We start from the raw sequence: 25,768 nt of genomic DNA on the forward strand, positions 1-25,768 counted from the left end.
AGAAATACTGATGAGCAGGTGTAGTCTACAAAATAAGGGAGACTTGAAAGGAAGTACAGTAGTCAGAAAGAAGAAAGACTTCCACTCTGCCTTGGCAGGTGAATAATTTTTATTATTTATTACATTTATACCCCACACTTGCTCCCCAAAGTAGCCTGGGCTGGCAATCAACAAATAATAAAACAAAACAAGAAAACTTCTTTAAAACTATTCCAATAGAGATACAGACTGGGAAATACTGTATATCTTCTTTAAAGCTGGTTGGGAAAGGAAGGTCTTCAGCAGGAGAGAAAAGGGTAACAGAAATGTCACTTGCCTAATATTTAATGGGAGAAAACTGAAAAGGGCAGGTTCCACAACATTAAAAGACTGACTTCTAAATTGTGCACTATGGACCTCCTGTTGAGACTGTATCTGTGGGAGGCCCTCACCTGCCAAGTGCAGTGATCGACCATGTACATAAGGGGTGAGATGATCTTTCAGGTATCATACGTTGTTGCTGCAAAATGAACCACAAGAAGAAAAACTGCCGAGATGTTCTCTATGCTATCAATAGTATCAAAGTTGAGGTGGATGACATTAGCTGTGCTCAGTTATACTGTGCTGGCTACTGCAGGTCCATCTGCAAAGGTTTCAGAATAACAAGCTGCCGGTACTTTCCTCCACATGGCTTTTAGAAATGCAGAGTAATCAGAAATCAGATTACATTCCATTTAAAACTGCATTGTTTTTTATCTATGAAAATAAAGATTTCTGATTTGTTGCTCTTTTTCACATACGGGACCTTTAAAACATTCTAATTCCAATTCTGTAAAACAGCAATTTTTGCAGCAATGCCAATATAATGGTTTACAAGGTGCCCAAAATACAAAAGATTCACAGGACAAAAGGTAGAAAAGGGTATGAACAATGTTTAAAGCAGGGACGGTCAGCGAGGCACTTTTATCTCCTATCAGTACTAGCCAAAATGGCTAACAGCCAGGAATAATGGGATATGTAGTCCAACATTACTTGGAGGGCATCAGATTGGCTATTCCAGTATACAGTAATAGGGCAATTGTTCATGTTACCGAAATGCAAAGAAGAGTAGGACTTTGACTACGATTAGGATGGTTTAGCCAACTTGGTTACAATGAAGCATCTGATGATGGCGGTGGTGATAGATGAACTGCTGTTTGAGTCTGTTAGTCTTAAAGTTTTGGTAGCCCAACTCTATTTTGGTGCACAGATTAAAACAACAATTGATTTAGAAAGTTGCAATGATGCTTGTTATCATTTGCTACAATTGAGACGGTGCCACCCTTGTCTCCTTTGAGAGGAAGAGCAGAATAAAAATTTAATAAATTCAATAGATATGAATGTTGTAGGGTCACCATATCTTTCCCTGAACACCAAACGAAGATCTTTACATCTCTCAATGGAGTGGGATACAGTACATACCTTGGTCCACCCACTTGATTCCTTGTTCTATTATTACCTCCCGTCACACAGCCATGGTCTGGCACACTTAGAGACCTCCTTGCCATTGCAGGTGTGGGAGGGGGGCAAACAGCAGGGCTGGGAAGAAAAGGTGCGATCAGGCACATCTCCCACAGCAGCATGGAATTTCTGCATCCGAAATCCAGGGCTTGTGGAATGCATTGCAAAATTCAGAGGAATGCAAATTTCAAAGGTTTGGTTTGTGTACTGTTTTGGAAAGTATGAATTTGATAGGCTTATCATTACATGCTATGCCAACTTAGCGGTTCCTAGAATTTGGGGGGCAAACTCAAAGTGCTGGTTTTGACTTTACATTGTTCTTACGACTTAGTACAAGAATATGTCCTTAGTATGAGCCTGGCTATATGTTAAGATCATTAGTAAATGTCCTTAGGTGGGTGTTATTAGTTATTAGTTAGTTGTGGCAACCCAATTATGGAATGTTCTCTCCAGAGAGGTCTGCCTGGCACTTTGTGTTTTCCTTTTGGCACTGGACAATGATCTTTCTATTTTCCCAGGCATTTAATACATGATTCTAGCCCATCCTATTGTTTTTTATTCTGTTTTTAAGAAGGTTTTGCCTTTTTTATGTTTATTGTGGTTGCTCAGATTTGCATTATTTCCTTGCAAATTGCTTTTTACACAGCCCACTCAGGGAGTTGTTGTCATTTTTAGCTAGAGTAGAATAACAATAGCAATGAATAAAAACATTTCAATCTACAATGAAATATGTGGTCTACTTCATTATGGTCTCTGCTTTTTCAGGTTTTCTTGTAATTGTGTCACTTGTTCCTTTTTTTTATCCTAGAAAGAAATAGGGTCCTTTGTATGGTATCATTAAATCTAGCTTTAGCATCTGGAAAGAAGACCAAGGGTCCATTATTTTATAATGCATCAAAATGTTCCCTTCTGGTCCTCACATTTTCTTTTGCCATTTTCCACCTTTAGAAAAGTGTCTCAATTTTGTATCTACTTTCTGCCTCCTATCCTTTCTTGCACCTTCCTTCTCACACACCTACTTCATTGAATTGACACTTCAGATATCAACACCTTCTTCCATTGTATCCATGGTACCATAATGTGACAAGATGCTACTCCCTGCCTTTTCAAGTGGCTATTCGAAGAACTAATGAAGAAGCTCTGTAAAGGGGAAATGAAAGAGAGACACAGGGAATGGGGAAAAGAATCCAAAGAGAAACAAAAGGAAAGTGAGAGGAAAAAGAAGAAGAGGAGGTATGATGAAAGAGGGGTTGCAAAAATAACATTCTTTGCAAAGAAGGCTTTAAAGGAAGATACCTCAGATGTTCGCCTGACTTTCTCTGTTTATGGGATGGAGATTGAAGGAGAATGTACATTGCTGAGTGTAACCTCAGGATGTTGCTCAGCTAGAATAGCCTGCAACAGCATCACTGAAAAGGGGTCAAGGTTCTAATGGCATAATGTAGAGGATTCTTCAATGTGGCAAAAACAGTTGCATGATCAGTTTCTCCCATTTTCTTGACTGGATCGATCTCCCTGTGAACCTCCTCTATCTCTCGCAATTCATCACTAGTCACTTTCAGCCAGCTTACTGTGACTGATGGATTTCCTAAGGAGACCGTACTCAAAAAATGTGGCAGCACTGTCATTCATAGGCCACACATTACATTGGTTCACCCTGTTCCTAGGACACAAGTGAAAATTGCCATTTGATCCTCACTCCTTTAGCCTTTTGGTACCTTTGAGTAGCTGAAACAATTTTCTTTTGTTCTTTGGGGTACCCACAATGATGCATTTTGAGAACTCCAGCTCCTACTACAGTGATCAAATTTTTTCTAAGCTACAGTGAAGACAAAGCTTGAATCTGTTTGGGCCTAGTGCAGGGGAAATATTGTTGCTGAGCAGAATTGCTATTCATTCTCTTGCCTACATGGGTCACGGCTGCTAAATTAACTGTCGTTAGTGATATATTAAGTTCTCAAGGTTCATGACAGATTTTGTTCCTCGTCCATTCCGAGCCTGACAGCAGCCATTTCCATTGCCTCCGCAAATCAAACCACAGCTATAGACATCATGTATGTGACAGTGACGTTAAGTAGTGTTATGGCTGACATACAAAATTTGCTGTTATTAAAATAAAATTTCAGTACCCTCAAGCGACTTATCAAACAGCAGTAAGAGTGCTGGTGGTGACAGTTTAAAACCCTTTCTTTGTATCTTAATGGAGGCAATTCACAATTTCATCAAAATTGCAAAGAACATTTGTCTTATTTGTATCTGAACTTTCAGAGCAATCATGCCTATGACCTCACACATCTGAAGTAAAAAAAAATGGAAGTACTTATTTTCCTCTTTGGGTTATCAACAAACCATGTCATGACAGAAAGTTTCCTTAAAGAAAAAGGGGGGAAAGTTTAACTCATTGCTGTCTTTTCTAGGATTCCTCAGCTTCTTCTGTTAACCTCATTTCTTTTATTACTGCTATTTAAAAATTGCCACAAAATTTCTGATACAAAATGATCAGATACACACATACACACACACATTAATCTTATGGTCCCTCCTTTGTGATTATAAGTTGTTTTCAGCTGTTTTTAATGTTGTGTTTTAATGATGTAACCTGCCTGGGACCTTAGGATGAAGGACATGTACGATACAATACAATACAATACAATACAATACAATACAATACAATACAATACAATACAATACAATACAATATTTTTGATAGTAAAAAAATATATTCTATCATTTTTGTTGTTTAGTTGTTTAGTCGTGTCTGACTCTTCATGACCCCATGGACCAGAGCATGCCAGGCATTCCTGACTTCCACTGCCTCCCGCAGTTTGGTCAGACTCATGTTTGTGGCTTCGAGAACACTGTCCAACCATCTCATCCTCTGTTGTCCCCTTCTCCTTCTGCTCTCAATCTTTCCCAACATCAGGGTCTTTTCCAGGGAGTCTTCTCTTCTCATGAGGTGGTCAAAGTATTGGAGCCTCAGCTTCATGATCTGTCCTTCTGTCATTTAGCCATCAGACAAAAACTTATTTTATTTCTGCTCGGGCATTTTACTGATTTAATTAAGCTGATTTTAAGGTTTTGTCTGCTCTTTTCTCTGGAATGGTTTTATTTTCTGTTATTTATATCCTATCCTTCCTCCCCAAGGAGCCCAGGATGGGAAACACATCAGAGGCAAAACAATACACTTCTGTTGCCCACCACCCTGTAATGTGATATGATGAAGGAGGGTACAAAAATATTTCAAATGAACAAATAAAATAAAGTGTGCTCTGATTTTTATTCTTATGATCATTCTTATCAATTCATTCACAATTATATGGCCTAGTTCACACATTTGTATACAATGCTTGTTTTTTGCACACTTGCTGACAAACATCTAAGGCCTAGTTTATACATGAAGCAGACTGAAGAGAGATACTAGTTTTCTTTTCTTTTTTATCCAATGTGATGGCATCTGCTGAATGAGGTACCACTTCAGACTATTGGTGGAGTGCTACAATTTTTGAATCCTCTACTATGCAAATGCTCCTCATCTATAATCTATAAAGTAAGCTAAAGAAGTATTATTCTTATATACTCAAGAGGGAACATTTGCCACAGGAATTCTATTTGTAGGTACTTTTGCAATGTGTACCATTCGCAAAGCAAGGACTGATATCTTTCCCTAAATTGTTATATTTGGGAAGGTGGGTTATACCTGTGACATGAGCTGAAAATCAAGGTTGTATCCAATATAACCCTGAGTAACTTGTTTCATCAGTGCAATAATTTGTGCTTGTACAGGAGAACTTTTATCTCTTTTCTCCTCTGAGGACCACCTAAATATGTTTTGGGGATTCCTCCAACCCTATGGAGCAGATTTGGGGAGTGTATGGGGCATGCTGAGCAAACAAGAGTAGGGAAATTCCATTGTATAAGCACAAATTCTTGTGCTGATGGGACATGTTATGTGGGTACCACACCAAGGCTCCAAAACCCTCACCAAACAAAACCAGCCACTAAAATTTTTGAAGTTTAAGATTCTTCCCATAGAAAAATCAAAATTTATTTTTCAGTGATTGCTGCATGCCTAAAGTCTCACTTTGTAGTGATTTCCAGATATTCAAAGTCCAAGTGAAAGACCGTGTCTTTAAAAAATATTTTTTCATTTTGTTTCTATTGAAGTTATAATGTTTTGGTGAGGCATTGACAAACAAAATATGAATGGAGGTCCTCCCCCCACATGTGTTTAATTAAGCTGAATTATTATGTGTCACATTGTTTTATACCCAGTCATGCTGCAAGCCAAAGCAATGCTGAGAAAATGACACAAGAGCATTAAATACAGAGATTGGATGAGATTTATATGCAGCAAAGACAGCAGTCATCTGGTGTACATTTTAAAGTATTTTTTACTAGTCTGGGCATCTGTTACAACTGAGCAGACATTTCAGATTGGTTGTGCACAATTTATATTCCAATATTTGCTTCCTTCATTTTGCTTAATCATAGCTTCTCTAAAAAATAAGAATAATAATCACAAAGAGGAGTTTGAGCGTAACTACATATTATGTAAAAATTTATTATTATGATTATTATTATTAGCAGCAGTAGTAAACAACTGTGCTTAGCAATGAATAATTTCATTGTTTCAGAAATGACAGCAGATTGGGAACAAGAAGTGTTAACCCCTTTCTCCCTACAACAAATCACTGCCGTCTCCAAGGGTGCAGCTTCCAGAAAACTATATTCCTCAGGGTTAAATAGTGGAGTAGTGAATTTCTGTGGCAGTACTGTGTGGAGAGGATAGGGTTCAAAATTCCTCCCTGTGTGCTATCTATCTATCTATCTATCTATCTATCTATCTATCTATCTATCTATCATCTATCTATCATCTATCATCTATCATCTATCTATCTATCATCTATCTATCATCTATCTATCATCTATCTATCATCTATCTATCTATCTATCTATCTATCTAATATTCTTTATTGATTTTTACATTGATTAATTATACACATTTTCCATTCGTTCTTCAAAATATGTTAACTTCTACATGAATGTAAACCAAAATAAATCAATACTTCTTCACAAGTGACTTCCCTCCACCTTATTGCGGCTTCTTACTTCTTCGTTATCTTTTTAACTGTGTTGTTTTCCTTATTTCACTTCTCTTACATAATATATATTATCTATCTGTTATTTACTTTGCAAGCTTTAGTTGAAACAAATCAGAGATTTTGTTTGAGAACAATGTTTTTCTAGATACCATTTAAAACAGTCCCACTCCTTTTTAAACCTTAAGTTTGGTTGATTTCTAATTACTTCTGCCATTTTTGCTAATTCCAAATATTCACACAATTTGATTTGTCATTCTTCCTTCATAGGTGTCCTATCCCCTTTTCAATTTTTAGTGATCAACATTCTTGCTGCAGATGTAGCATATAGGATCACCCTCCTTTTATCATTTGAGATATCAATTGTCAGAATACTCAGAAGAAAGGCTTCTGGCATCTTCACAAATATTTGTCTAATTTTTTAAAAAAAAATTCTTCATAGACAATGTCCCAATTTTTGTTTTAATTTTGTCACAACCCCACCACATATGTTACATTGTTCCCTCCATTTGCTTACACCTCCAGCATGCATTTGAGTTTGATATATTGGCCAATTTTCTGGGGGTCGTGTACCATCTATATAGCATTTTCATAAAAAAATCCTTTATTGTGTAGCAAGCTGTGATTTTTTTTTTAAAATGATGTTTATTGAGAGTTTTGAAATTACAAAGAAAAAAGAAAGAAAAGATATGAGAAGAAGGGAAAAAAAGAAAAAAGTAGATAAACATAACAATTAAACAATACAGATCAATAAAGACCAAAGTCAGGGGAAAAAATTAACAAAACACACAATACATCTAAATCATAAAACAAAAATAAACAAACAATTAAAAAACAAATCTAATATTCCCAAATCCTTAACTTTCATTAACTTATTTCAACGACCTCCTCACACCTCCCTTTTTTGTATTCTAGTTGTTAATTATCTCAGCAAATCCTTTCCATCTTTCACAATATTCTGTCATTTAAATTACCTTAATCTATTTTAACCTTATCTTACCTAAAAATCCCTAAAACTTAAAACTTATATATACCAAACTTTTTTAACCATAACATAATCTTTCATTATTCTTTTTGACATTTCTGCTGAAGCCAAATAATTTCATTCCAACATTTTTCTAATACTCATTAATTTTACAATACTTTTCTAAATAAATTTTGAAACTTTCTTCCAATCTTCATCCAACGTCTCTTCTTCCTGGTCTCGGGTTTTGTCAGTCCTTTCTCGTCTATCTAATCCATCAACCTGGTGCCCTTATGTCTGAGGCTCTTAAATCTTTTCCATGTCCCTTCTGCAGGTCTTTTTCTTGTTTATACCTGCCCTTTACTTTATCTTTTGTTGATCTTTTTCTTATTTTCTTTTCTCATTGAGGGGTAGGTCTTGGGAAGATTCCAGTCCAAAAGTATCTTCATCTCTCCTCAGCAGATCAGCCCATTCCCCACAGTCCCATTCCCCACAGTCAACACTATAATCCAGAAAGTAGTTAAAAGCATGTTTCAAAGTCTTTCCAAAGTTAAGAGCCCTCACAACTCCAGACCCCCCCTGGTCCACTCCAGATTCGGGCTTCAAGAACAACGGCTTATACTCCTGCAAGGCCTCAGGTCTCTCCATTTGTGTTATTTGAGGTTCAACAACAACCTCCTCCATTTTCTTCTGCCCTTGCGCTTGCCCTATCAAAACAGATTCCTGGGCTGGTTCCTGAGTGGTTTCTGTATAGGTATTCGCCATTTGTCCAAAGTTTTTAACTGCAACAGTCATCAAATCCATCTTCTCATGCATCTGCTCCAGCAAAGCACTTGTCTTGCTAAAAGCAAGCACCAAGACTTCTTGTAAACACATTTTCCCCCCCCAAGGTTAGAGTCTAGTCTCACGATCCTAATCATACAGCTGTGAGGTCCCCAGATCAGCTCCGGCAACAAATTAACAAGCTCCCTCTAGAGAAGACAATTTCTATTTGTATCCATCTTTTAAAAGCAGGACAACAAGGAATAATTACTTTCACTTTTCAAATACTTTGTTTCTTTTGATTGCAAGAAGCAACATTGGAATCAATATATTTCTCCTTTTTTTTTTTTTTTAACTATCTGTCAAAAGACGTTCCATTCATGGTCGATGAACTTCCCCCATAAATTTCTGTCTCTGACACCCCGTTCCCAGGTTTGAGACGGTGGAAAATTTATCTTTCTTTACTCTCTCTCCTGCAGGCTTAAAGAGTTAAAGATCCCCCTCTTTTCTCCTGCTTCCAAGAGGGGTTTTGGTGGTGATGAATGAAGGAAATTTAGAACTTTATATATGACTTTCCAGACTTTAGATTACAAAGTTTTTGCTTCAATCTATTTACAAAAAACGGGAGGCGGACTTCCTGTTTAGAACCTTCCCGTTTCGGTGCCAAATTGAGATATTTCTTAATACTTAATCCAATTTTCCGTCCTACTCACGGGTACTTGTTTAGAGTCCAAATATCCACAGGAAAAGGTCAGCGCTCTCCGGCAACGGCTGTGTGGCTTCACTCCGTAAAAGTAGTGGTTGATTCAAAACACCGCACCACTCACCCCACGTCGCTTCAGACCCCCGGAAAAGGGTTTCCCTGCGAGTAGGGGAGGCGCTCCTGGTGTCAGCCGAATCCCACATTCCCAGGCTTCCTCCGCCTGGGATTTTTAAAGGGTCTCCGCCTTCGCCACGGCGGCAAGACCCGATTTTCACGGAGCGGGTTCCTCTCTGTCAGAGGAACTCCGCCATTGCCGATGGCGCTGTCCCGGAAGTCCGCAAGCTGTGAATTTTAAGTCTTTTTTGCCATAATTTTTTCCCAATCGTCCATCTGAGTGGAGAGGATAGGGTTCAAAATTCCTCACTGTGTGCTTTGGTCCTCATACAAATCAGAGTCCCATGTGGCTTCTATTTCTGATGAACAAGGAAAAGCCATTATCCAGAACTTGCCCTGTAAACCTAAGGACACAGTTCATGTTGGTTGAGATGGTGCCAAATGCCCGGGGGGGGACTATCCCTGCAACCACTCTGCAGTCCAACCAGTCTGGACCTGGCGACTCCCAGAATCTTACTGGATGTTACTTGAGAGTCACAGGGACAAGAGCTAAAAATCAAACTCTATGCCCTTGAACCTCAAGTCCACAAAAACTACTCAGCAGCAGTTTGACCAAGAGGTTATACCTTTAACAAGGATTGCCCCTTAAGTCTTCCAAGCCAGTTGGAAGACTCACAGGCTACAACTCCCAGAACTTTAGAGAATATTATAAATCTCTTCCAGTTAGTGAACAGCCATTGTGGTCTTGAAGACCTAAAACAGTCTGATAGCACAGAGGTAAGTCATGATATCACCTTCCAATTAATTGGAAAGAGCTCCTTCTAAGGAAACAACTTTGCTCAGAGGTCTGAGTAAAATAAAACATATTTCTGGATAGGATATGAACAGAGAAAACAGGTTTCCAGACAGTCACTGCTAAGCACTTTTTTAAAAAGTGCTGCTTAACCTAATGAGTACCGGTAATTGGATCCTTATGCATGCTATAGCTGGTCTTTTTTGCTATGAGTGATGAGCAACTGAAGAGTTAAACTGAATACATCAGAATCTGGGCTTTGTTTAAGCTGTTCCATGTTATTCCAAAAAGCTGTTCATAACTGGAAATTTCTATGTAGCAGTGGGTTATAGAAACCAAACCACGAAGAGCTTGCCTCATCAATAACCTTAAAAGATAAACAAAGTATGACAACTGTTAATTTGATTAACACCGAGTGATCTTCAGGGCATTTGTCACACCTCTGTAGATTAATATGTCACATCATCCTGGTAGAAATTGAAATTAATGAGAGGAATAAAATCATTTCCCTTTGCCTAACAGCTTTTGATATTTTTAATCAAGGTTCAAGCAAGGCAAGGGATTTCTTTGGGATTTCTTTGTACTTTACCAGTTCTCTGCCGAGGAATGATGAATGACAGAAGTAACTAATGAAATAACGAAGCAACTAAGTTAAGGATATAGATATATCATTTGCTACAATTTAATACAGATCTCTTATAGATGAACATTCTACTATTAAATCCTTAATAGGTCAATTAGACCAAGGTGTTTCAACACAGATGTAACTGTCATTTCTAAAATGCAATAATTACTCTCTGCAAAACTGAAAAGTGAAACAATGGGACAAACTGTGCATAGAGTTGTTTGAGAAATGTATGGTTCAACCACCCAGAAAATGCAACATACTAACACAAACTGTTGCTAAATGTTTTTCTTTTCAACTCTCTTCCCCTTTTCCACCTCCCAATGTTATTCAAGGTACATTTGTCCAACTCAAAAAAAAAATTAAAAAAATACAAACACCACCAAGTGACCAATCACAGAGTTGTTATGAGTGAATAGAGCATAGACTCTGCAGAGAAATAGGCCTGGTTTACAGAGTCAATTTTGTCTTTGCGCAGTACTCCCTGAGGACATATTCTTGCAGAGAATGTCTCTGCATGAAAAATGTGCTACTGAAAAATGTGCCATAGCAATCGCAGGAAATGCTGTCACTGACAAATGTGCCAGTGCGATTTCAGAAGTCGCCACCAAGAATCAACTACTCTATCCACCCAAAACCTGGTTCATATGTGGTACATTTTTCATGTAATCACGGGCACAAAACTGACAACATGAACTGGTCCACATGGTGTATGGGATTCCAGTAAACTCCAAGTTTAGGTTCCAAATAGAACATGAAGCCCCTCACATTTCCCTCCACCTCGGATTAAAACATAAACCAGAGATGAATTCTTATCTTCTCCTGTTATATACAATGGAATATGAGTTTGACCCAGATTTAACATTCTTCAACCACCAGCATAAGGGCTGTTGCACTAACATAAGGGTGACAATAACTGCACAATATGAAATCCAGTGCTTATTGTCCAACATGTTGTGCTACAGGAAATATCAGGGCTACTGCATCTTAGCAGATGACAATATAGGGCTTTGCCAGATACCTGATAACTCTCTGACAGAGTCACAACTGCATACCAGGACAGAAAGGTGGATGGGGCAAGATGGTCATGAAGTTGGCACAGTTCAAAAGCAATGGCAGGAGCACCGGATTGGTTCTGCTGGTATGTTTGAACCATACCAAAATTGGTGTGACCTCACTCATCTCTTTCCTGGTATGTAGCATCAACTGGGCAGCATGGAAGTCCCATAACCAGTGCATCCCCGTCATGCCATCTGCTATTAGATTTCTACCATGGTGAAATATTTACATGGTTAATATAGGTGGTGCTACATCTCAGCAAACATACATATGGTGATCTGAAATGAAACATGAAAGGGGCTCATCTCTTTCATGTAGGTCACAGCAAAGACCAGCATATAAATGTTATTGGGTAACTTAATATAGCACCTTCAAGGTGTTCTCTGTGGGTGCATGTGCAATACACAAGAAAAGATGACTTCCTTTTTTCTGCCAGGGTTCTGAGGTGTCATTCACACATGCTGCCTAATGTTCAACAGTTAAACCAGGAGTGCATTTTTATCATTGCCAAAAGCTCAGGATTCTGTTCTGGTGTTTTGTTTGTTTGTTCTGCAGAGGATCTTCCTTTGCTGAGCTGCTATCCAAATGTATTGTGGTTTGCCTCTCTGATTTTAGGGAGAAAGGATAGAGCAAGATCATATGGTTGTACAAAATTAGAGCTTCTTGAGCAGTTGGAAAAATAACTCTCCTGATACTAATATATTTCAGGTCCACAATCAGACATGCCTGTGGTCTGAAGAAACATCCAGCAGGCACTCTGACAGCCAATGTGGGACTATCCAGTCGGGGGGGGGGGGGACTAGTGATAGCAACACATTAGTTAATGATTTCATTCTCCTCATGGAGAATGGTCAAAAACGGAAGAGAACAGAAGAGTAACAAAAACAGAAGAAAGCTCATCAAATAATGGCTCCGGGAAAGCTGAAGTCAAACAAGGGCATTTTGAAATGGATCAAGAGGACTTTATTGTCAAGGGTATAAAGGACAAACCAAAGAACTGAGAATATGTTCCCACTCTGCACTGCACCAGTTGATTCTGAGGCCAGGAAATGTCTTGTCATGTGGTCATCACTGTAATGGACTCCCTTCATAAACACCATCCATGCTTGAGTGAAGGGAGATACACATACTGTTCAATAAAGGTAGTAAAACAAACAAACAACTGAGGAAAATTTGAAAAACAAATCAGGAGAAAATTGTCCCTTACCATTAGGGATGCACTAGAATCCTGGTTGAAGTCAGGAAGCTCATAAGCAAGTAATGGCAGGCCACACAAACCTATCTCCATCTCTTGGCAATCCAGCCTTCTTTGTCTGATCAGCTCATTCATAGGATGTGACCTGACTAGGTTTGGCATTAGCGTGAACAGTCTCCGACTGCCCCAGCCCTCACCAAACATAATTTTGTGTCTGAGCCCTGCACACAATATCCATCGATCTGCAAGAACACAAACATCATATAATGGGGTTGTATCCAAATTTGTGCTCAACAGAGTTTTGTTTTCAGGATAGAAAGGGGTGGGAAGCAATTTTCGCAGATTCTTCCCCCCACCCTTACATTAGCAGACAGGAAGCTCTAGATTCAGCTATAAGTTTCCTTGGAAACACAGTCAATTTTTATCATTTAAAAAATGTGCTATAAAAGCTCAGAGGCTGTAACTAGACAGTGCTCCAGGAACTTCAAATAGACCCACACTAATTGTGGCATCATGTTCAACATAGACTGTGCAAGTTTTCCCTCAAAGGGCTTTGCAAATATTTCTCAGCAGGCATTTGCATGATCCGTTCTTAATGATACCACCCTGGCTTGAACCAGTCAATTAAATGATGGTAAAATTAAATAACTATCATTTTGCTTTCCATTTACATTGGAATACATGTTTCTACAATGTATTTCCACTGATGTCCTAAAATGAATGAAGCTACTAATGATTTTATACATATATATTTTTAAAAAACACCCTTCATTTCTCTCCGCCACAAAAAATAACAACCAAATAAAGCCTTTGCATGCACATTTAGATTCTCTTACATACACAGCCAACTATAAGGTATCTTTAAAAACTGGACAATTCATGCACTGACCCCCTTATGCTTTTGTGGTGATTTTTCTCAGTGTATAATTAATGACTTTTGAAATATTTGCTATGGAATATGGAACAACATTAAAACCAACCACAAAGTTACAAATATATTGATCCTTTATACCAGGGGTAGGGAACTGGACATGACCAAATCTTGACCCAGGTGGAATCTAGACACATATAAAAGACACTGTGAATGGAGGCACTATTTGTTTACCAGTCAAATTTTTAGTCTAGACTAGACTAAGCCAATTATAATTTGGGGAACCGACTTTCTTCATATAATTTGTAAAGACATCCCATCAAAATGATTACAGACAACTAAAGATATGAGATCATATAAGCTGTATAGTGGTCGAAGGAAGTCAACTTTTTCTATTTTCCTTTTGACTTTTTTTAAAAAACACACAATTTCTCTCTTTTTTCCTTTTTTTCTTTTCAATATGTATAATTTTCTTATTTTTTCTTCTTATTAGTAGCTTTTTGGTATTCAATAACTTGTATTATTTGTATAACTGTACTCTTTTTTTGGCATGTATGTGTTGTAAATAAAAATATGCCCTTTTCCCTTATGGGGTATCCAAGAGCCCATATAGAGTCCTTACATAGGTTCCCTATTGGTAGGAGAAAATAACAGAGGCCAACCAGAGAATATTGAGAAGCAAAGCAGCTAGTAAGCTTGATCTTTATTAATCTGTTGCAACAGGGTGCTCCCCTCACACGCAGGAGAGGAAGAGAACCCCCAAAAATGCTGTGCAAGGGCTTATAAAGACTTTTGAAATTCCCATCCTCTAGATCAAGACCACCCCCAGAAACATTATGCATTCATCACAGAAGGGGTGTAACCTAAGACTACCCCTCCGATACATCCCCCTACATCACAGAAATTTAAATATTGTTTTTCTCCTGTTGTTGTTTATCTCCTGTCTAGCAGGTTACTTGATTGGATTTCCTGGGGAGCCTGGCCATTCTTTTGTAGTGGTAAAATACTTATTTCCTGGGCCAGGTCACAGGCTCACACCTTATTCAAACAGACATATCCTTGAGACAGGATTTGTGAGGAAAGAGACAATGGGGAGGCTTTTCCAGGATTTGGTCAGTTTAGGAATCAAAATGGTTCCAGATTGGTCTTCCTGTGTTGATCTATGTACATGTGGTTATGAACGTTGCCATATATCTAAAACCATAAAATTCCTATCACATTATTCCCCCCTTTGGGGCTAGAATTTTTCTTAAAAATTTTTGCCCCACAAATAATAACATCGTATGTTGTAAATGGATGTCTTTGTATAAATATATCATAAAAATAACACATGTTGCGTTTTGCTACTAAATTACTTGTGGCATTCTAACACTTTGGAAGAGACCATTTACTCAATAGTGTTCTATGCTTTACACCTAGCAGGAAGGTCCACTAATGACTGAAAAATGCAGTTGGTGTTTTGTCCTTCGCCATTTTTGTGTGTTCTCAGGTGTCAAGCTAGCTCTTCTGTGGTCTCACACCGGCATAGTGCTACAGCAACACATCCTGTCTGTTGAATCCCCTCAGGGCTTTCAATTAACCATGTTGCCTGGCATTCACCATAGCTGGCACAGGTTTGGACATCTCGTGAGGGACATGCCTTTGCCTTGGCCTTTAGCTATGGGATTTTATTATAGGCTGTGGTCTTGCACTCATGGGAAGTTGCTCACTTGCACTTAAAGGACCAAAAAGCTAATTGCAGCCTGGATACACTTGCCCAATTCAAACTGAGTCCAATTTGAATTTATCTTGCCCCATCGTTCTCAACTCTTCAAACCAATCTGTTAAAAGAAAACCATTCTTAAAAGGGCACTTTGTCCAAATAAGTCAATTTAACTCTATAAGGGATCATTCCTGCTAAACCAAAGCATTTGCACCTTCATGTACCTGGTGTTTTATGGATCCAGAAACTTGTCCTTGGCAAAACGAGGTTTAACACATTTTAAAATGGATAGGGAAAGTTGGCAGAGTGCCAGGTGGAACAATGAAATGTGGTTATAAATTGAGCTAAACATTGGACTACACAATAGTGTGAGCTATTAGAAAGTATAAAATGCATGAGAATTCTCCATTGGTGTGTAAGCAATAAGACATTAAACATAAAAACAATTACACACAAAAATTGCCCCCCTTTTGTGGAAATCACACTGTCAGACACATTTCAACATTCTTACATAATAACACATAATAAAAAACAAACTAATTAAATATCAGTTGCATATCTTGACACAATTGTGATCTTTTACGTATGTATCTTTTGAATCCTGGAGCACAGAGGCTTGAGTTTCAAAAGTGAGAAAATGTCCTTGCAATTCAAGTCCTCCCCCCTTTGTCAGCCCCACTCCCCCATCAGTCTATATCCTTTGAAAGAGATAGCTGTGGGCACTTTGAAAACTCTGGTGTTGCAGGTCTTGTGATGGCGAAGAACTGAGTTGAGGGGTTGTTGCTGCTTTTCATCATTGCACATCTGTAGAAGTGATATCCTGTAAGGGGCAGGGTTTTTGGGGCGACTTAAAAACACAGTTAGACAAGGAAGGGGCAAAAGGCAAAAAGGATGTCCTCCAGTTTCCATGGGAAGCTGCAAATAATAACAATCTTAGTGGATTAAACATTTTATTCATTATCACATTTCCATATAATTACTGTTATCATCTGCTAAGTTTGTTTGCTTTCCTTCACTTAATAAAAACTTACTCCACATGTAGAGAAAGAGAACTGTAAAAAATACAAGAAAGGTTAAAAATTAAAAAGAAAGCAAAAAATTAGATTACCAGTTAGATGAAAACGGACTTGACACAAAGACATCAGATTAAGAAAAGAACCATTATTAAATAGTACAAAGATATTATCAAAACCACACAGATTACTACTGGACTAAAAAAAAAAGGGAAAACAATGGGGAAAACTTAAAATTCACCATGTGCTATCCAATAAAAGAACTTCATGAAACTGACTTTCAACATGTGATGAACATGTCCCCAAAGTAAAACACACACACACAAAATGACCTATGAGGAACCAAAAATAAATAAATGCTAAGACACACAATTAATAAGCAACCTGAAGTAACCTGAAGTAATCTGTTTTGGCATTCTAACATCCCAAATGAAAATAAAAGAGTGTTTCTTGATGTGACAACATCGGCTGTAATGTTAATAGCGGAATACTGGGAAATGAGTTAATACCAAGAAAAAATGAATGGCAATTTAAAGTTGTGCAAGTACCTTGCACTAGCCAAAATGACAGAATTAATAAGAAATGCTCAGGCAAAAAGGTAAACAAATACCATTCCATAAACAATGTTTGGTTGTGCTTCGATTAATTTCATATATATAATGGAAGAACTGATAAAACGAACTTAATAAACGAAAACAGATTATTTGTAACCTAAAAAAAAATGTCAAAGCCACAAAGAGATAGAGGGAAATCAACTAATATAGCAGGGATTCAGACTTGTTTTGCTGAACAGAAAGAAAGTGACTGTTTGGCTTTAAGGGAAGAAAGACAAAAGAAAAACAAATGCAATTACTTTTTATAGAGTATTTAAATCACTGTTTGCATCCCCTCATTATCATTTGTGCTGTGGGAGAGAAGAAAGGACACTCTGTTAAAAGGGAAAATTATTTCATGTGAGAGGTCTGTCAGGAAATGCTGTTCCTAAAATGCATAGGCATATACACACACACACCCAAAAAAAAAACTTATAAAATTTAAATCCCATGGGGGGGGGGGAGAAACTACTCAAGAGAGGAACTCACAGTGGGAGTGCTTTGATATTTACCTGTGAAAAGAATTTGGCATGTCCAGTACTTAACTCTTTTGTCTTAAGTAGCCCCTGGAGCAAAACACATTAAGGGCGATTTCCCTCAATGGTTCCAAGTTTTACATAAGGAAATTTGGATAGGTTTCATGCTCTCCAAACCTTCTCTCTCCCCCCTCCTTTCTCTCGCTCTCTCTTTTTTGCAAGCTGATCTAGCCTCTGTGCATGTGCAGAGTTCATGTCTCAGCAAACCTTTTATACCATTGAAATGTTGCATCTTTTGGCTCAATTAGAATAAGGAAGGGAAAGGTAAGGAGTAGATTTTAAAAATAGGGTTAGATTTTAAAACAAAAAAGAGAAACTCAGCAATTTAAGTATTCACTAAAGCTAGCAATTTCAGCCCAAGCAAAAGGACTGCTTCCTTTATGTACAGGAAAGGGCTATCATTATTGGTCATTTTATCTGGTCATTCGCGGAACAATCAACCGCTCTCTTATTTATGAGTAAAAATGGCCAGAGAGTTAGAATTCATAGGATTTTTTTTTTTTAACATTCTCAGTCATTTCAGCCTTACCATTTGCAGACAAATTTTACTGCCCTTTATTTACAGGATTGGTCAAGGCTAATTCTACTTGATTATTCATTTGTATGTGCTTAAACTTTGAGTAGACTTTTAAGTCTGATTTTTGTAAATAATAGACAAAACAATAAACACTGTAATCACTTAAATGCCTGATATCACCAGTTCTGCTTCAAACATCATGGCTTCACCTCACACCTTTTAAAAAACAAAGAGCAAATCTGGGCTGAATTTCAACACATCAGCTACAAATTGGGAAAGTTGAAAGGGACCTGGGGTCATCTAGTCCAACCCTAAAATACAGGGTTCATAGCAAGATTTGTACTACCAGAAACACACACATACTTATGTACATAGACACAACTGGGGAAGAGATCACAAGCCATGCGCCTATCACAAACCATGCGCCTATCATGTACTAAGGAAGAGGAAAATAAAATAACCCAACTTTATACAGAACCCTTTTAGCAGATCTTGAAGCTAGTTTGAGTGAGAGTTTACTTCCTTAGACTAGAGAGTGAAAGTTCCTAGATAAATTATCTTTAAAGACTGAAGTGAACATTTTTCCTAAGATAGGGAGAGGATCTCTTATAAAGCATAGTTAAAACAGCCATAGATTTGATTTAAAAGGAATACAAAAGTGACAATTTTTCCTGAACTTGCAGAGGAATAGTAAGCCTAATCTATGCCCCCCCTTTGCAGTTTCCTTTAAAGGAAGCTTACTCGGGAGTAAATTTACCTGGCACAGAATAAGAAGGAGAAGGGGAAAAAAACCTGAAAGAGACAGAATGAAACAAGGGGGGGGGGGCATTTTCTAAGAAAAGAGGCCAGGAAGTCTTATAGAGACTGATATCAGGAGCCTTACAATAACTCTTCTGTCCAACCAAATCAAAGTTAAAACTGGACTCAGATATTTTTCTTAGAAGGAAGACCATACTTTCATAGGCATATGCTTAATGAAATACATACACTGCATTTTAGCTTGAGAGAGCAGTTGGCTCAACTAGGCTTTTGCAGCAGAAACATTGGGTTAACTTCACATTCCCAGAATAGACTGGAACAAGCACGTATACAGGATTCTACCACTTGGGAGGAAAACTCTTTTGGAGCCTCTCTCAAATAACAAACATTTAAGTTAAGCAGCTGCTGGATGTTACCTAAGTACAATTTAAACACTGGAAAAACGTTTCTTAAACACAAATTGAAGGGGACTGTCAGAGTCCAGGTGGGAATTAAGCACCAACTGGGCTTCTTTCCCATCACGAGTCTGCGGGTTCATTTCTTTTGATTGAGGTGCACCCATTTTAAGAATTTTTAATAGCGCTAGCTTTTGCTTTTATACTGCAGTCGGGGTTTTATCCCCACTTTTCAGGAAACACAATAAATAACCCACAGTACACTCAATTTGGACAACTCCGAGAATTAGTACTGTGACACACCGCCGTTCGTCTGGCCTGACTTACTAGGCTGGTACAGCTGTTGGCCTTTCCTGGCTACTAAGCTAACAGTGCGGTCAGCGATCTCAACCCCCCCCCCTTTGGTCATTACTCAGCCAGGGAGCCCACAGCAACCTCCTGCCTCTTACAATCTAACCTGAGAGTTCCCTACTGGACGCTTGCGTAGCGCAGTGCCAGATTGGGACTCAGAAATGACAAAGAAGGAAAGGAATCAGGTGCCCTTGCTTTCTCTGCTCACAGGTCATCTCTAACAAAGATCGCCATGGCAGAGGTGCGGCTGCACCTGGGAGTTATAGTTTTCAGTACAGAAGAAAAAGCACGACCTTTTTCTGGGCAAAACTCCGAAGGAATAGGTCGGCATATAGACTGTAGAAGGGAAATGAAAGAAGTCACACACAACTTTTGCCTGGGCATACTCCGAAGGGCTAGGGCTGGTGTTGAGATTGAGGGGACAGAAAGGAGAAGGCAATTTTTAGATGAGGAAAAAAGTAGAAATTTTAGATTTGAAGGGAAAAGGAAGAATTACAAGAATTTTGGTTGCTGTGGTTTAGAGACCCCAACCCACTACCAGTGTTTCCTACTTAATACTCACTTCCGCATGCGCTGTTCCTGGTGATCCCACGATCTCTTGACTGGTTGTTTAAGGCCGGCCTGATCAAGCGTTGCTTCCTCTGGTTAGCCCCGCTGAAACTCCAGTTATTTCCAGACCCTGGGACCGATGGAAGACTGGTTATTCCTCCTGGCAAACTGCCTGGTGCGCGCTGGATAACCAGTCCTTCCTCGTTTCCAGAATCCGGGTAACCAAAAGTCCCTTCGTGCGTGGTCGCCATCTGTTGTAAATAAAAATATGCCCTTTTCCCTTATGGGGTATCCAAGAGCCCATATAGAGTCCTTACATAGGTTCCCTATTGGTAGGAGAAAATAACAGAGGCCAACCAGAGAATATTGAGAAGCAAAGCAGCTAGTAAGCTTGATCTTTATTAATCTGTTGCAACAGGGTGCTCCCCTCACACGCAGGAGAGGAAGAGAACCCCCAAAAATGCTGTGCAAGGGCTTATAAAGACTTTTGAAATTCCCATCCTCTAGATCAAGACCACCCCCAGAAACATTATGCATTCATCACAGAAGGGGTGTAACCTAAGACTACCCCTCCGATACATCCCCCTACATCACAGAAATTTAAATATTGTTTTTCTCCTGTTGTTGTTTATCTCCTGTCTAGCAGGTTACTTGATTGGATTTCCTGGGGAGCCTGGCCATTCTTTTGTAGTGGTAAAATACTTATTTCCTGGGCCAGGTCACAGGCTCACACCTTATTCAAACAGACATATCCTTGAGACAGGATTTGTGAGGAAAGAGACAATGGGGAGGCTTTTCCAGGATTTGGTCAGTTTAGGAATCAAAATGGTTCCAGATTGGTCTTCCTGTGTTGATCTATGTACATGTGGTTATGAACGTTGCCATATATCTAAAACCATAAAATTCCTATCACATATGTAGAATTATATAGAGAATAAATATTTTTAAAACTCTGTGAAAATCCTTTTTAAAAAGGGTTTCGCATTTGCCATTAAGCTCACCATCACCATCTAGTGTCACAATTGTATAAAGCACTTAAAACAGACTTAAAACATTATATTTACAGCTGTATAGCTGAGTTCTCTCCCCTTATTTTGCCTAATATATACATTTTTGCAAGCAATTCCCCCCCAACAGACTGAATTTCTATACATTATTTTCAAAGCATATACATTTGGTTACTTCAACCAAGCAAGGGAGATCTAGATGTGGAAGCTGGCTTCTGTATGCAAAGCCAATGTATCAAAGCTCAGCTGGGCCCCCATTGAACCAGCTCAATTATACGTCCATGTGAACTGAAATGAACACAAGATGCCCATCCATAGACTTCTCTGCAAGACATGCATAAAGCAAGGTGCCTTTGGAGTACATACAGACATCACACCCGAAAAACAGCATTTGCTGTGGAAGCTGAACCTGGTGCTTAGGAATGAAGAACAAGGAATGAGAAAAGAAAGCTCACATAGCAAGTGAAACCATTGGGGATTTGTTTAAAGAACACATGGGCAAAAAGCATTGCATTAGGTCTCCCTAAATAGACTGTAGTAAATCAAAACGCTTACAGTAGAGGATACATAAGTTCATGTTTAACTGAGCTCAGTTTATTTACTTCTAGGAAGATTTATAATCACCACAAGGCTCATTAACATTGATTTTCATAGTCCTCACTTGGAATTAATGTGTCCTTGGTCTTTGAATATATGCAGCCTTGATATTAATGGCCAACTGGAATCTTTCCACATATATTCAGCAGATGCGTATTAGCTTTCACGTAGAGCCAGACAAAAGATTTGGCTCCCAAGGATGAGAGTACCTGCAGCGTGATTAAAAAATAATGCTAAGATACCTTAATGGCATAGCGATACAACAAACTCTTTGCTGAAACTTAAGGTCCAAAGGTTTAGTCACAGTCCACAGAGCCAGCCAGCCTATAAAAAGATCAGATAACAATCCTTTTTTCTTCAAACAAAGCATAAAAGGTTGAGTGCTTATCAGGCAGCAGCCATACAATATACACGTTTATCATTGTGATCTGACTGAAGTTGAAAGGATTTAGTTCCACTCTCTGGGCTTTTGAAGAGAGTCAGGAAAATTTACTGTAAAGATATGGCACAAATATTTTGCCTCGAAGTTTTGCAGTTTTTATTATTTGGGTATTTATATCCTGCCCTTCAATGAATTAAGTGTCATGTAAAAGACCTTAGCATATTTAGTATTTACTCCAGAGGGAAAGCCTTATTTTGAATTTGGCTGATAAATATTTACTTAACCGGCCAGGGTTGATACATTTGGCTTATTTTTGGGAAAGCATTTCTGGCATAGATCCAGCATGTCTTGATATACTAATTCAGTTTCCAACAAAAAGAAGAACAGGAATTTTCTTGAGCATATATACTGGATTCAGAGTATGTTTATTTGTTTTATTTTTAGGATCCACTGTAGATCAGTAGATCCATCTAGCTCAGTTTTGTCTTCACTGATTGGTAGCTCTCAGGATTTCAGACTATGACTTTTTCTCAGCCGTACCTGTAGATGCCAGGGATAAACTCTTGAACTTCCCCTTTTGCTCCTTATCCTCCTGATTAATATGATCTTTTAAATCAATGTTACCTTTATTCAGGGATATTAAGTAATTGCATGGAATTGTGGCTGAGATTTCTTGCAACTTCATAGCATGAGAGCTGAGCAATGAAATTCCCATTTCGCAGATCGCCGTTATAACCACTAAAGACCAACACATCATGTTGGGAATCACATCTATAGTCCCCAACATAATATTCTCTGTAAAAACAGTACCGTTTTTACTCTTCTTCTTTTTTGGCCTGGTGGGCCCAATCTTTATCTCCCTCACCTTGATGGGACAGGTTGATGCCACCACATACCTGTGCATCATCTCATGTCACATGTCAAAGTTGGTCCACTGGGGTGGGGAGATACTGCACAAAGCAAGATACTGTGCACAGATCAATTGATGCACGGGGAGTTCAGCCCTGCTTTGTGCACGCTTCCAGGGCTGCTGCAAGTTACCAATAGGAGTCCCCAAACCAAGCAGAACTGAATGGATTTAGGGGAGAAAACCATTAATGAATCAGGAGCAGGACCAGTGAAGACACTATTGCAGCTGAGTAGCCCTGGCAACCTCTCCTTCATGTCTCCATGCCTTTCCCTCCCTCTAGTTAAGAAGGAAAAGTATGGAAGACATGAAGGAGAGACAGATACCACTACTTCTCTTCTTTGCTGTCCTGGAGTCACCTCAAACCCAGTTCAGTCCAATGGTGGTGGGGAAGACCACTGACAAAGCCTCAGTAGCAGCAGCAAAGATGATATTGAAACTAAGGTGGCCCTATCAGCATTTCCTTTTTTCCTTCCATGGGATGGAAGGAAAGTTAGTCTTGGGATGTGCAGTGGCAGCAGCAGCACGAGGTAGAAAGGGTACAGTTCAATGAGTTGCTGTGGACACGAGTGGAGGGGAGTTGAAGCAGGCAAGGTCACAGCTGTGTGTATACTTCTTAAACAGATATAAGACCGTCTGTGTTATTAATATTGTAATTATTCCTTATGATGTGGGACTCAATGATGCATAGATGAAATGCAAACTTCAATACACAAATTGCTAAAGCCAATTTAACTATCACATGCTGCTTGATGTTTCCAGCATATTTATGGCATATTTGCATAATTGCTCTTTTAAACAAGAGTAACCTTTTTCCCTAATTGAATGTTATTATTTGCTAGATCTCCCTAGACTTGTTTTTTTTCCTCTTTAGTATGTAAAGTTAATATGGTGATTAGCAAGCAATTGAAGAGCCTCAAGAATATATGAATATGGATATTTGCTGGCAAAAATATGTGCATCTTTTAGAGATAAATCCTCATCCAAGTTTAAAGAGATGAGCCTGTAAAAATTATTGTAATACTTGAGATATATTTCTTGTTCCAGCAGCCTGGATTATTCTCCTATTCTTCCTCCATTAAACCTAGCTTGGCTTTCTCTATACAGTACTATAAATGATATGGCATGATAATGCCTCTGCTGTGATTGGCTGTGATGACATTGGAACATTCGCAACATGATCATTTAAACTGTGTAAAGACCACAAATGTCAGAATGTTTGCAAAGGAGTATTAGGAGCAACAGTAAGGTTTTTGGAGGAAAAGGGAATGCTGAGGAATTGAAAAAGTTGGAGGGGTACAGAATCTGGAGTGCTGGAGGCTTGAGGAAAAGAGAAATGAGGCAAGAGGAAGTTTGTTGGACAGAAAGCATCCCAGTGCTTTGGAATGGGTATAGTGCTTCACAGGGGATAATATCAGAAGTGCTTGGTGGACTACAGGGGACAAGGTAACTGTAGGAAATTGTATATTAATATTATTTTGTTTTCAGCTTTCATTGAAATCTATGGGGTTGTCTTTTTTGAGTCCATTTATTTTGATAGGTCTGAGCGTGCTTCGTTTGTTGTTATGTTATGTCCTTTTGTGTTTTTATACTGCAAGCCACCCTGTGATCCTCAGATGAAGGGTGGTATAGAAATTTCAGTGATAAATAAATAACAAACTTTTTGAAGAGTTTCAGTAGAGCTAGAATATGCTTCATGAAATACTTTGAAACTAAAAGGTTAAGTCCTTCAGTAAATGTTTTCTTGGCTAAAAGCTCCAACTGACATCTTTAACAAAAGAGAGAAGTGAAATGCGACAAAATGTTAATCATGAACAATCTTTTCCTACTCTATTTCTTTAGTGAATGGCATATTAATTTGAGAGCATTTTATCTTGAGAGTTTTCCAGGTGTGCTTCATCTACGTTTTGCAGCAAGGCGTGAAATATGAAAGGTGCCCTCTTTAGGAATGAAATCATTACAAATATCAAGGTTTGAAGACAAACACCTGCATGAAACATCCCTTCTTTCCTTCCATCAACCAGATACAACAGCGTTGGAGAAATAGGCTAATTTAGCCTAGTGATGTCTAATTAGACAGCTTCCAAAAAATCATAAACAAGTGCTGGCAAGTGAGTAATTTATGACTCACCATGTTTGACAAACTCACCATATCACCAGGCTATCATGCAATTTAGAATACAATTATGAATATTGGCAGTACTAAGGACCATATCCATTAATATAAATATGTTTCTATGCATGCAAATAAATCAATGAATATTAATTAAGTTGCAGCCATTGCTGGACTGTAGCAAAAGCAACAGAACCCCTGAGCGAGAATATAAAATTTCATCATAAAAAGACATCATCCTATGTGCATTTATCCCCAGTTCCCAAAGAGAAAACACTGAAAGCCACCCCAAATAGTTTTACAACACATCTGAAAAGGTTAGAGTGCAGGATGTTAATGAGTCTTCTAAGTTCATTAATGTGGAGTAAGATATTCTCTCTCCCTTATTTTTATAAAATGTTCAGCTATTTTGGTTTCAGCATTGTTAAAATAATGCTTACTAATTCCCACCGAAACTGGAAGAGCAGTCCAAAAACTTATTGTGCTAGGCTGTAGGGGTTTTTTGATCCAGTGGAAATGACCCTCCACTTAGCTCTGCCAGTTGCCACTGCCAGGGTATCTCCAGTATCTACCACTACTAATGGATGCCACCCTAATCTCCAAGCAGTGTGAAATTCCAGGGGTTCCAGGCTTGCTTACCAAGGGTTTCTGTTTCCTTTGGGAAATGAGGCACAGCAGAGACT

This window comes from Podarcis pityusensis, assembly GCF_964106645.2.
Source record: "Podarcis pityusensis genome assembly, chromosome: 7".
NCBI lineage: Eukaryota > Metazoa > Chordata > Lepidosauria > Squamata > Lacertidae > Podarcis > Podarcis pityusensis.